The sequence below is a fragment of the Suncus etruscus genome, chromosome 4 (assembly GCF_024139225.1).
Source record: "Suncus etruscus isolate mSunEtr1 chromosome 4, mSunEtr1.pri.cur, whole genome shotgun sequence".
NCBI lineage: Eukaryota > Metazoa > Chordata > Mammalia > Eulipotyphla > Soricidae > Suncus > Suncus etruscus.
In genome coordinates this window covers 38,491,593-38,504,082 of record NC_064851.1, presented here as the reverse complement: position 1 = coordinate 38,504,082, position 12,490 = coordinate 38,491,593, and positions in this window count along the sequence as shown.

The window sequence follows — 12,490 nt, the reverse complement described above, 5'->3', positions numbered from 1 at the left end:
CTGCAGAAGTAGGGTGCAAAAATTTAAATTATATGAAATGGGTTGTATTATTGCAGGCTTGAAATAACAGAAAGAACTTGTGATTTTAGCTTTCTAGGAGTTTCTAACATCTTACTAAAAGGTCTCAAGCTTACCCTGTGATTGGGCACAATGTTTGCAGGTTAAAATATTGATGGAAAAATTTTAAATGTGTTTGATCCTGTGGCTGACTGTAATTCTTGTTTACTTGTATATCAAGAGTGAATCCATTCATGCTCTAATGTTGATGCCAATTTCTTGAAACTTGTCTGAGCCTAACAAACCCTCAGCCTCTTTATTTTGGCAAATATTTGGCTTGTTATTTCCCTGCCTGGCTTCACCCTTCCACACCAAGAGTAAGAATTTAAGCTTGCATGCATTTGAGAACTGGAGATAGAGATCTGAACTCATAGTTGTGGACAGCATTGTTACTCTAAATCCATTTTATATTAAAGGACCAAGGGCCAAAGCTGTAGTGGGAATCTCTGGCATCCCATTTAGTCCCCCAGAACTGCCAGGGGTGATTTCTGAGTGCAGAGTCAGGAGTAACTCCTGAGCATAGCCCCCACCCCAAAAAAAAAAAAACAAAAAAAAACAAAAAAAACAAAGGAAAGAAGAACCATGACATAATGACGTTAAAAGTTATTTTTAGGCCTAATAACAGTAGAACTTTTTCTCTTGAATTTCTCTTCTTGACATTGTTTTCCTGCATATTATTACAAGATTCTGTATTTGAATGATCGCAAAGATTTGATCTATGGTTGGTATTTATAGCATAGCATCAAACAGATTCTATCATAAAGTAAGCCCTCAACAAAAACTACGTGCTGAGAACAGAGATAAGTACAATAATTAGAGCACTTTTCTTTGCACACACCTAATGCTGGTTTGATTCCAAGTACCACATAGGTCCCCTCAACCTTGCTAAAAGTGATTTTTGAATGAAGAGCACCACTATGCATGGCCAAAAAGGAAAAATAAAGAGTATATATGAAGATGAGGTAATACCTGAAAGATAGTACCAAGATTAAGGTGCTTGCTTGCCTTGGAATGATTGACCTTGGTTTGATCCTGAGCACCCCAAGGTGTGGCTCAATTCCTCCCACCCAGAAGTCTTTTTTAAATGATATAGTAATTTTTTTCCCTTTTTTTTTAAGCTCCAACCCTCACCCTCTTTCTATTTTCTACCCCACCATCCCAATGCCCTCTCTTCCTTTTTTCATTTCAGGCACTGTGATTTACAATATTGTTACTGAAAGGGTCAGAATATTGAATATTGAATATCACTTTACCTCCTTTGAGCATTCAATTCCAAAGTGATCATTTAAATACTGTCATTCTCATAGTGGTCCCTTCTCTGCCCTAACTACACTCCTCTACCCACATTTTTTGTGGCAAGCTTTCAATCATGGATGGACTGGTTCTCCTGATCCTTGTCTGTATTATTTCTGGATACCATCATCATACTATCTTATTTTTATAGATACCAAAAATGAGTGTGCTCAGCTTATGTTTATACCTTTCCTTCAGATTCATTTCAGCAAATACTCTTCATAGATATCTTAGTCTAAGCACAATTTCACTATTACATCTTTTCTAACAGCTGAGTAATAATCTATTGTGTAGATGTGCCCTAGTTTTTTATCCACTCATCTGTTCTTGGGCACTTGAGTTGTTTCCAGATTCCGGCTTTGTAAATTGTACTGCAGTGAACATATGCATAGTACAGTGAACTGTTCTGTTCTAGACACTGTTTATGGACTTTTTTATGTGGGGGTACCTGAAGAGTCACGTTCTCTAAGAGAACGGTTGAAGTTTGATTCCCACTGAGCTCCCAACAGGAAAAGAAGTTCTCATTCCCCTGTCTGATTAGGACAGGGAAACAGTTCCAGTTGTACAGATCCGCAGGAAATAATGCACGCAGTGAAGAGGTACAAGAATGGGTTCAGAAAATCCAGTGTTCAAGCAAGGAATCCAAACCGCCCAAGCTTTCTGCTCCTAAAATGGAGTGCAGCTCAATAGAAGAAGACCAAAATGAGTCCCTGCCTTTCTCAGACTCCTGCTTTTATTGACAAGAATCAGGTCCCACCCCAGGGTGGGAGCAGGATACCAAGTAAGGAATAATCCAATATACTATCACCAGGTCACACCCTAGGGTGGAGTACAATTATTGATTATGGTAGGATCAGTAACCCAACATTGCTTGGGAATCAAACCTCAACCAATCTCCTAGAGAACGTGACTTTACTGGCGTCTGAACCTTGGACTGCTTGAAACCTGGACCCAAAGAAAAGACCTCAGCGATGGTGAGTGCTAATTGTGACTTGACCCTTTGGTTGATTATCACCATGACAGCCCCTTGAAGTAGACTGAATGTGCTGTGCCTTTCACTGGAACATCGTTGAACATGAATCCTGTTCTGAATGGCTTTATGTTGCTCTGATTCATCTATCTGCATTTCTTACTCTGGACTGTATGTGCCAGGTCCCTAGAGATTCTCCTGCACACATTCCACAAGAGGGGAAGAGTGCCTTTCCAGTGGTGACGAGTTCTCAATCTAAAGACCTTCCCAGGGCTAATAATTTATCGTTTACTACTGGCACTAAATTAGAGAGACCTCCCTTCTACCAAGAAGATTAGCCAGCTACCATTTCTGCAGACTCAGTCAGAAAATGGTTCAACCAAAGTTACTCCCGTGCCCCAAGCCCTGAGTCAGGTAGACAAGCTGGTGCTGGCAATCCAAGTACTGGGCACTGTTAACTGGTTCAATGTCCTAAAAATGATTATGAATTTATCAACAGAAATGACACTAAAGATGCCTTTGTTCACTAGACAGCTACTAAGAGAAACAATCCCCAGAAGTTTCTGTGTAGCTTTGGCAATGGGGAGACTGTGGAGCTTGATGTTGTGAAAGGAGAGAGGGGGTTCAAAAGCTGCTAATGTATCCGGACCTGGTGGAATGCCAGTGAAAGGCAGCAGATATGCCAATTTACATAGGTTCTGTCAATTCATCCCCCGGCCTCACTCAGCTGACCTAACCACTACGATGTCAGAGGCCCCCTCATGTGAGACAGAAGCAGGCCGTGAAAGGGAAGAGTTGAAGACTAGGCAGCAGCCCAGACGCCACCTTTACCACCTTTCCTCTACCAAAGGAGCCTTTTGCCAGGACCACGGCCCCCAGCCCTGCAGCAGTTTATCAAGGAAACTCCAGGAGCCTAACACAAAAGTGAATATGGATAAAATGGAGGATCCAAGACCAGCTGAGGACAAGATGCTTTCAGAACTTCCTGCACCTGGGTTACCTCCAAAACATTAACTTTCTTCCAAGCTAATCTCTTGACCATATTTGCAACAATCACGATATTGCTGCTCAAATTGTATTTTATCTGTATGTATCTTATTGTTTTGTTTTATGCCCCACTGCAAACAGAAAATTTTGTGTCTAACTTTAGTGTTTTAATATTTGTTTGCATAATTCTGGGGAATTGCATGTTAGAGATTTGAAAGTTCTCGGCTATCCTAGTGAATGTTTCTCAATTGCTATGATGTTTTATTGTGTATCTTTTTTTTTTTTTTTTGGTTTTTGGGCCACACCCGGTGACGCTCAGGGGTTACTCCTGGCTATGCGCTCAGAAGTCGCTCCTGGCTTGGGGGACCATATGGGAAGCCGGGGGATCGAACCGCGGTCCGTCTCCTAGGCTAGCGCAGGTAAGGCAGGCACCTTACCTCGAGCGCCACCGCCCGGCCCCTTATTGTGTATCTTATGTAGCAACTTATTCTCAAAATATGTCTGCAAAAATGTTCTGATCTCTTTGTCCACAGAAGTAGATGGAAAAGAAACTTGGATACTATAGACAATTATTAACAGTGCTCATTATAAGAATGTTTTAGTAAACTTATTTTCCAACTATATATTTGTGAAAAGGAACTTGGATGTTCTAGACTTGTATTATAGCTCTCGGTGTGAGAATGTTTAAGTTTCCAGTTAAGTGTATCTTTATGTTCAGAAAATCTATGAAAAGTGTTGTGAGATGTGAAAAGATATGAAAAAAGCTGATTGTTTTGAGAATGATGTATACAGTTTAAAATGTGATGCCATTACAGCCAACTTTTAATGTGCCTATGTAAAATAACCACTTTTGCAAATTCTGATATGGGGTTCCTGCCTCTAGCAGAGAACAATAGAATATAGCTTATGTACCCTTCAATTTTTTTAACAAAAAGAGGCAGTTGTTGGGTTACACCTTATTTTACCTAAAACAAAGTTGTATCTGTTTGTTTACATCTTGGTTTCATCCAAAACAAAGACTGTCTTACTTGTAAACTTGGGTAGGTTTACTGCCCCACCCAGGGATGATCTCTGTACTCAATAAAAAACGGCAGTTCTGGCTAGCAGCAAGCTCCATACTAGTTAGAAGACTACCAGACTACATGCGTTTTACCCTCAGCCTGGTCTGGATTGTTTCTGTGCGACCCTGATTTAGACTCGTTCACATGGGCTTGGAGATACAGTACATGGAGTGACTTTACAGGTAGCCATGGGCATGCAGCCACACTCAGCAGTGTTTGGGGTATACTCCTGGCTCTGTACACAGGAGTGCTGTGCACTGGCCCTCCTAGCAGGCTTGGGGGCTTAAATTCAGGTTGGCCGTGTGCAAGACAAATGCCTTACCTACTTTTCTACCTCTGTCCCAGGTTTAATTTTCCATATGAAAAAAATAGCAATAAAATAGAAAAATAGCAGTGCAGATACCTTCTCTGCATTGTTTTTGAATCCTAGGATATATTCCCAGGAGTAGTATTGTTGGGTATATGAGAGCTCAATTCCTAGTTTTTTGAGGAAAAATGGCTGGGCCAATCTACATTACAACCAGCACTAAGAGTCCTTTCTCCCCAAATCTCGGCCAGCACTAGTTGTTCTGTGCTTCTTAATGCGTGCGAGTTTCTGTGGTATGAGATGATATCTCATTGTTTTGATCTGCCTCTACCCAATGATTAATGATTGTACTCTCTCTGTTAATTCTTCCTGCTGTTCTCTTTTTTATTCTTTTGTGAAGCAAAAGGTCTATTTTGGGGGTTGTGTGTGTGTGTGTGTGTGTGTGTGTGTGTATGTGTATGTGTGAAGTCAGAAAAATAAAACAAAAAAATTCAAGTACCTAGTAATCAAAAAATGTGATATTGAAAAAAAAAAAACAGATTCTCAGACCAACAGAACTGACTGGGTTTGATCCCTGACACCTCAAAAGCAAATAAACATACAAACAAAATAACAGTGGATTAAAAACTTCTATATCAGATCTGAATCTGTAAGTTATATGGCCCAGCCTCAGTGCATGTGCAGTACAGAGGAAGAACCTTTCATGATACTGAATATAGAGGGGTTTTTCTTTTCCTGTTTCTTCCTCTTGCTCTCCTTGTTTGTGAGGACCATTGGTTGTATTGCTCTTCCCATTTGGTTATGATGCTCACTGGTTTGCACACTTGACTTATGATTGCCAAGTCCTAAGAAGAAGAATCATACTCAACTTACTTGCACCCATGTGTAAAGTTATCCAAATTATTTCCAACCCCAGTCTGAAACAGCGTCACACATGAAATAATCCAAACCAAGCTAGGGTGAAACACGTGTAATCTGACAGTCTTCTACCTCATATGGAGAGCCAGTTGCCTGCCAGAACTGTTTTTATTGAGTACAGAGATCAACCCCAGGTGGGAGTGAGAACAAAGTAAGGGCAGATAGCTGAGGCCATCCTGAGTCTGTCCTGCCCAGTTTACATAGAAAATCATCTGTTTTGGGTGAAACCAAGTTGTAAATAAATAAATACAAAGAAACCAGGGATGATCTTTGTTTTGGGTAAAACAAGGTATAATCTAACACTCGTGCACATTCTGGTTGTGATGGTTAAAGGTTACTGTACAAACTCACACATGTGTCATGTGCTTTCTTCAGCTGTGATGCTGTGTGCTTAATATCATCCATGATATTGAAGCATCTGGATACAAGACTTCAGAGCTTTAGGGCCCATACTTAGTGCTTGTGCCAGGATTCCAACCTGTGGCTTTATGCTTACTTACAAGGCTGAGGTTTTTTATCCACTAAGCCATGTCAGGGTGCTAAACACTTCTAGTGTCTATTTCACTCCTATAGTCTGTCTGCAGGAGTCTCTCTCTCTCTCTCTCTCTCTCTCTCTCTCTCTCTCTCTCTCTCTCTCTCTCTCTCTCTCTCTCTCTCTCTCTCTCTCTCTCTCTCTTTCTCTCTCTCCACCCACCCCCCACACACACACACAATGAATTCCTCAAGCAAAAGGGTAATGAATTTTCAGTACCTGACAATCAGGATACATTTTAAGTCAAGGCCATTTCTTCCATGAAAACAGTAGCTTCTATAATAAGATACAGCAATTCTTTTTTTATATTAAATATATTTTTATTTAAGTAACATGATCATATTTGGGTTACAGTCATAACCAGAACACCCCCCCATCACCAGTGCAACATTACCCCCTCCCCCCTTCCCATCCCCTGCCTGTATTCGAGACAGGCATTCTACTACAGTAATTTGTTTTTAAGTTCAGTAAGTTGTATTTTTTTTTCCTTAAAGAATAAGAGTAAAGAAAGTATAGTAAAGGTGTGATTGTGGCAATCGCCAATGTTTGCATAGGTCCAGAAAAAATGGAGAAAATGGAAAAAAAATCCTTGACCTGATTACAAAAAAGCCTCACCCCAGAAGTTTATTGGCATAAGACAGACTCTGGGTTCCAGGCATACCAGTCTATCCAACTCCAGTCATTCTCAAGGTCCTGGTGAAACTTTTTCATACTTTAGCTATAGTTTGTATCAGACTCTTATGTTTAAAGACTCTGGATTCTGTGCATTTCTTGCATCGATGTCAGGCTGGTGTGGAGCATCCTCTAGTTTCAGCATATCTTAAATGCGGAGCATTCTGCCCTGCATGCAGACTGTTGCTGAGTTGCCTGGGTGTTGGGAGCACTCTTTGGAGTAAGTCACTGCCAAAGCAGTGGTAGGTGGATCCTGGTAATGTTAAAGACAATTGTGGTTGTTTCCATAGATGGTATCCATTGTTCATGTGTGTGTGGGCGATGCCCATTCTTCTGAGGCCTGAGCTAAATCATTATGCCAATGTTCAGGGTAAGAGGCCTAATTACATTACCAAATTTGTGTTCCCATCTCTATTAGATAAGAACTTGTTTGCATATGTATTATTTTCCCATTTTAATGTGCCTATGCAAAAGAGAAGCAATGCCACAAGATATTGTTGGTGCATCTGCGGGCCAACGAATAAAGTCCAACATTTCCTGTAGCTTGGTATAAACATGAAATCTATACAGAGTTACTCTTATACCAGTATTGTTTATAAAACAGATCTCACAGGGGGAAAAATCAAACAATCAAATAACTAATCTAGTGGGCAAAATTGTCACTATATGAGGATATTCGAAAAAAGTTAAAAATGTTAAGGGAATACATCTGAGATATACAAAAGAGATGCATGTGACCCTTTTATGTTTTAAAAAGAAAAAAAAAAGAAAGAAAAGAAGAGTATTTGAAGACAACAGGTGATAATTGAGTTTGAGACATGTTTTGCGGCATTATGGAACCCTATATTGTCCTTGAACTAGGGGTTTTGCTGAAGTTCATTCCGGTATCATGCGACAGTCCATAGTTTGATGGGGTCATGAGGGGCCACCAAGCATGGGTCAACAGACGTGTTGGTTGTAGTTGTTTGTAGAGGCATGAGCTGGGGACCGAGAGGGTGTCTTTCTTTTTTTTTTTTTTTTTTTTTTTTTTGGTTTTTGGGCCACACCCTTTTGACGCTCAGGGGTTACTCCTGGCTATGTGCTCAGAAATCGCCCCTGGCTTGGGGGGACCATATGGGACGCCGGGGGATCGAACCGCGGTCCGGTCCGTTCCTTGGTAGAGCTTACAAGGCAGACACCTTATCTCTAGTGCCACCTTCCCGGCCCCGAGGGTGTCTTTCAATGAGGAGCTAGATGGTGGTGTTGGGGCAGAAGGCCAGTCTTGGTGTCTACCCAATTAGGAACTGAGGATAAGGAGGGTTGAATAAGGGGAAGATAATGGTTCAGGGTTTGGGTATGAGGAGGTAGGAGAGACACAGGGGTGAGGGGAGAGGCAATACATATAAGACTAGACAATAAAGGTCAATTTGAGTGTTTTATCAAAATCTTGGGCATCCTGATTCTATTCCTAGGAACAGTCTAGGATCAGGAATGTTTTTGGATAATGCTTAAAAAGTATATTTGCGCCCGCGCGATTCTGAAAAAATAGTATTACTAGCAAAAAAATGGGGTCCAATATACATAGGGGAGGGGTTTCCCTCCTCCGCCCACCCCCCAGGGCCCGAGGTGCCAGGGCCGGCCATGAAGACTCGCCTGGAGTGGGGGGTCCCAGTTTCCTGGACCAAGTGTTCAGTCCAGGAGTTCTGTGGCCCGCTATCCGACCAGCGACCCTGACATACCAGAAAAAAAGAGGGACGGTTTTCCTGGCATGTGCGCTCTGCTGGGTCCAACTCTCCCTCTCCAGTTTGAAAATTGAAAGGGGAGGGGTTTCCCTCCTCTGCCCGTCCCCCAGGACCCGAGTTGCCAGGGCCGGCCATGAAGACCCGCCTGGCGTGGGGGGTCCCAGTCTCCTAGACCAAGTGTTCAGTCCAGGAAATCTGTGGCCCGCAAGATACAGCAATTCTTAATTGAATGCTTTATTTTTAGTTGTTAATGCCACTTAACTTTTTCAATTTTTTTTTTGCTAATTTAATATTAAACTTTTAACTTAAATAAAGAATTGGGATTTATAACGTTATTGATAGTTGAGTTTTAAACATAATGTTCTAGCACCAATCCCACCAGAAGTTCCAGCTTCCGTCCATCATTGTTCTCAAATTTTCTCCCACCCAGCACCCTAGCCTGTCACATTGACATACACACTTTATAGTCACTTAGCATATTAGTCTTCATGCCCTTTCACATATAGGAAAATTTTATGACTTCCTTTTTCCTAACAGCTGCCTAGTATTCCATTGTGTAGATTTACTACAGTTTCTTTAGCTACTCATCTGTGTTGGGTACCTGGGTTGCTTCCAGATTCTGGCTATTGTAAATAGTACTGCAATGAACATAGAAGTGCCAAAGGCATTTTTGTATTGTGTTTTGTGTTCCTAGGGTATATCCCTAGGAGTGGTATTGCTGGATCATATGGAAGCTCAATTTTTAGTTTTTTGAGAAATTACTATATTGTTTTATCAAAAAGGTTGGATCAGTCTGTATTTCCAAAAGCAATGAATGGAATCCCTTTCTCCCCTCATTCATGCCAGCACTAGCTGTTCTTTTTTGTGAGTTGTGCTAGTCTCTGTGGTGTGAGATGATATCTCATTGTTGTTTTGATTTGCAACTCGATGATGATTAGTGATGAGCACCTTTTAATATGCCTTTTGACCATCTGTATTTCTTCTTTGAAGAAATGTCTGTTCATTTCTTCTCTCCATTTTTGACAAGGTTAGATTTTTTTTTGTAAAGTTCAATAAGTCCCTTGTTTATCTTAGATATTAGCCACTTAACAGCTGGGTATTAGGTGAAAACTTTTTCCCATTCTCAGGAATATTTATATCCTAGTCGCTGTTTCCTTTGAGGTACAGAAGCTTCTGAGTTTAATGTTGATCTTTATTTATCTTCACTTCCACTTGCTTGGCCAGAAGTGTTTTAACCTTGAAGATGCCTTTACCTTCAATGTCATGAAGTATTCTGCCTACATTTTACTCTATGTACCTTATGGTTTCAGATCTGATATCAAGGTCTTTAATTCATTTTAATTTGACCTTTGTGCATGGTGTTAAGGAGAGGTCTGAGTTTTGTTTTATTTTGTTTGCACGTAGTTGACCAGTTTTCACTTGTTGAAAGATACTTTCCTTGTTCCACTTTGTGTTTTTTGCTCCTTTACCAAATATTGTTTATAAACTTGTAAATTTATCTGAAGATATCCAAGTCTATTCCTCTATACCCTATTGATCTAAGGGTCTGTCTATATTTCAATACCATGCTGTTTTAATAACTACTGCTTTATAGTACAGTTTAAAGTTGGGAAAAGTGATTCCTCCCATATTTTTCCCCCAACGATTGCTTTAGCTATTCATGGATGTTTATTTCTCCATATAAATTTCATAAGCATCTGATCCACTTCTTTGAAAAAAGTCATGAAAATTTTTATAGGGATTGCATTAAAACTGTACAATGCTTTTGGAAATATTGACTTTTTAATGTTAATCCACCCAATCCATGATCAAGGTTTATATATCTCATTTCCTTGTGTCCTCTTATTTGTTGAAGCAATGTTTTGTAGTTTTCTTTATATAGTTCTTTCACCTCTTTAGTATCTTCAAGGTATGGGGCCAGAGCAGTGGCAGAAGTGGTAGGGCATTTGTCTTGCATGCGGCTGACCTAGGATGGACCACAGTTCGATACCCCTATGTCCCATATGCCCCCCAAGTCAGGAGTGATTTCTGAGCACATTGCCAGGAGTAACCCCTGAGCATCACCAGGTGTGGCCCAAAAACAAACAAACAAAAACAACAAAAACAAGATACTTGATTTTCTGAGTCAGTTATGATTAGGATTTTTTTAAATATCTTTCTTCTCTTTCATTGTTTGTGTATAGGAAAACCATGGATTTTTGCATATTGACTTTGTAGCCTGCCACTTTACTATGTAAGTCTACTGTTTCTAGAAGTTTTTCTATGGAATCTTTAGGATTTTTTATATATAGTATCATGCCATCTGCAAACTATAAGAGCTTCACTTCTTACTTTCCTAAGTGAATGCCCATGATATCTTTCTCTTGCCTAACTGCTCTGGCAATTACTTGCAGAACTATACTCACTAGAAGTGACGAGTAGGGCCTAACTTGCCTTGTGCCAGATCTTAGTGGAAAGGCTTTTAGTTTTTCCCCATTGAGTATAATTTTTACAATGGATTTGTCATGAATGGCTTTGACAATATTGAGGAAACTTCCTTGAATTTCCATCTTTTTGAGAGTTTTTATCATGAAAGGGTACTGGACCTTGTCAAATGCTTTCTCAACATCTATTGATATCACCATATGGTTTTTGTTTTTTCTTTTATTGATATAGTGTATTATATTGGTTGGCTTGTGTATGTTAAACCATTCTTGCATTCCTGGGATGAATCCAGAGGTTAAAGGATAGATAAAGAATAATCTCACTTATTTGTGGGATATAAGAAAAACAAGAGATGAGTATAGTAATATCACACAAAGACAATAGAAATAAAGGTCAAGAGATCCAGCCCAAGATAGATAGCTTGCCACAAAGAGCAGTGAGTATAGTTAGAGTAGAGAAAGGTCTGCTAGGACAATGATAGTTGGAACTGATGGAGTGAAAGGTAAGAAACTAGCAGGCAAGGTATCCCTTTATTAACTGTGCAAACCACAGTGTCAAAAAGAAAAGAGAAAGAGAGGCAATTTGCCTTCCCTAAAGCAAGGCAGGAGTGGGAAGTGAGAGGGAAATGGGAGACATCAGCATTGATGATAGCAAAGGTGTACTGGTAAGGATGTTGTACATTGTATGACTGAAACCCAACAATGAACAATTTTTTGTTTGTTTTATTTTGTTTTGTTTATTTGGTCACACCCAATAGCGCTCAGGCATTACTCCTGGCTCCACGCTCAGAAATCGCTCCTGGCAGGCTCAGGATACCATATGGGATGCCAGGACTAGAACCACCATTCTACTGTATGCAAGGCAAACGCCTTACCTCCATGCCATCTCTCCGGCTCCTACAATGAACAATTTTTTATCCACAGCACTTAAATAAAGCATTTAAAAAAAAGAATATGCAATTTGTCCAATTATTCTTATAAAAGAATTCTTGTCACAGAATTATTTCTAATAATAAAAACCAATTATACAAATGTTCAACAGTTTAATAACAATTGGTAAAATGTGTAAAAGTATATTCATGCATTGGGATATTATAGAGCATACAAATTCATAATTGGAATAATATGCAATAATATAAAAATTAACAAAATGTCAAAACATAATATACAAAGAGTATACTCTAAATATACATAAACAATTTTATAAAACATATGTATAAAAATGTTTGGTTATTGTAGTTGGATCAGATGTTTTCATTAGTTGACTCTAGTTTGAGTATATAGCTATACCACCCACACACATTATCCATGAATCTGAGAGCCTGACCCATGCTACCTTGTTACTTCATTTTCTCACTTTTTACCTTCAGTTTTTCCCTTCTCTTTCCTTCCTATAATAAAAGTCAAGAATGATCTAGGCATCCCCCATTTATTATATTGCATTATCTAGTCCAGTTATTTTATATAATAATGTAAATGAAGTTATTCTATTTTTCCTTCCTTTTAGAAGAACAGTGTATCTTCCAGTTCCATCCAGATTACAGCAAAT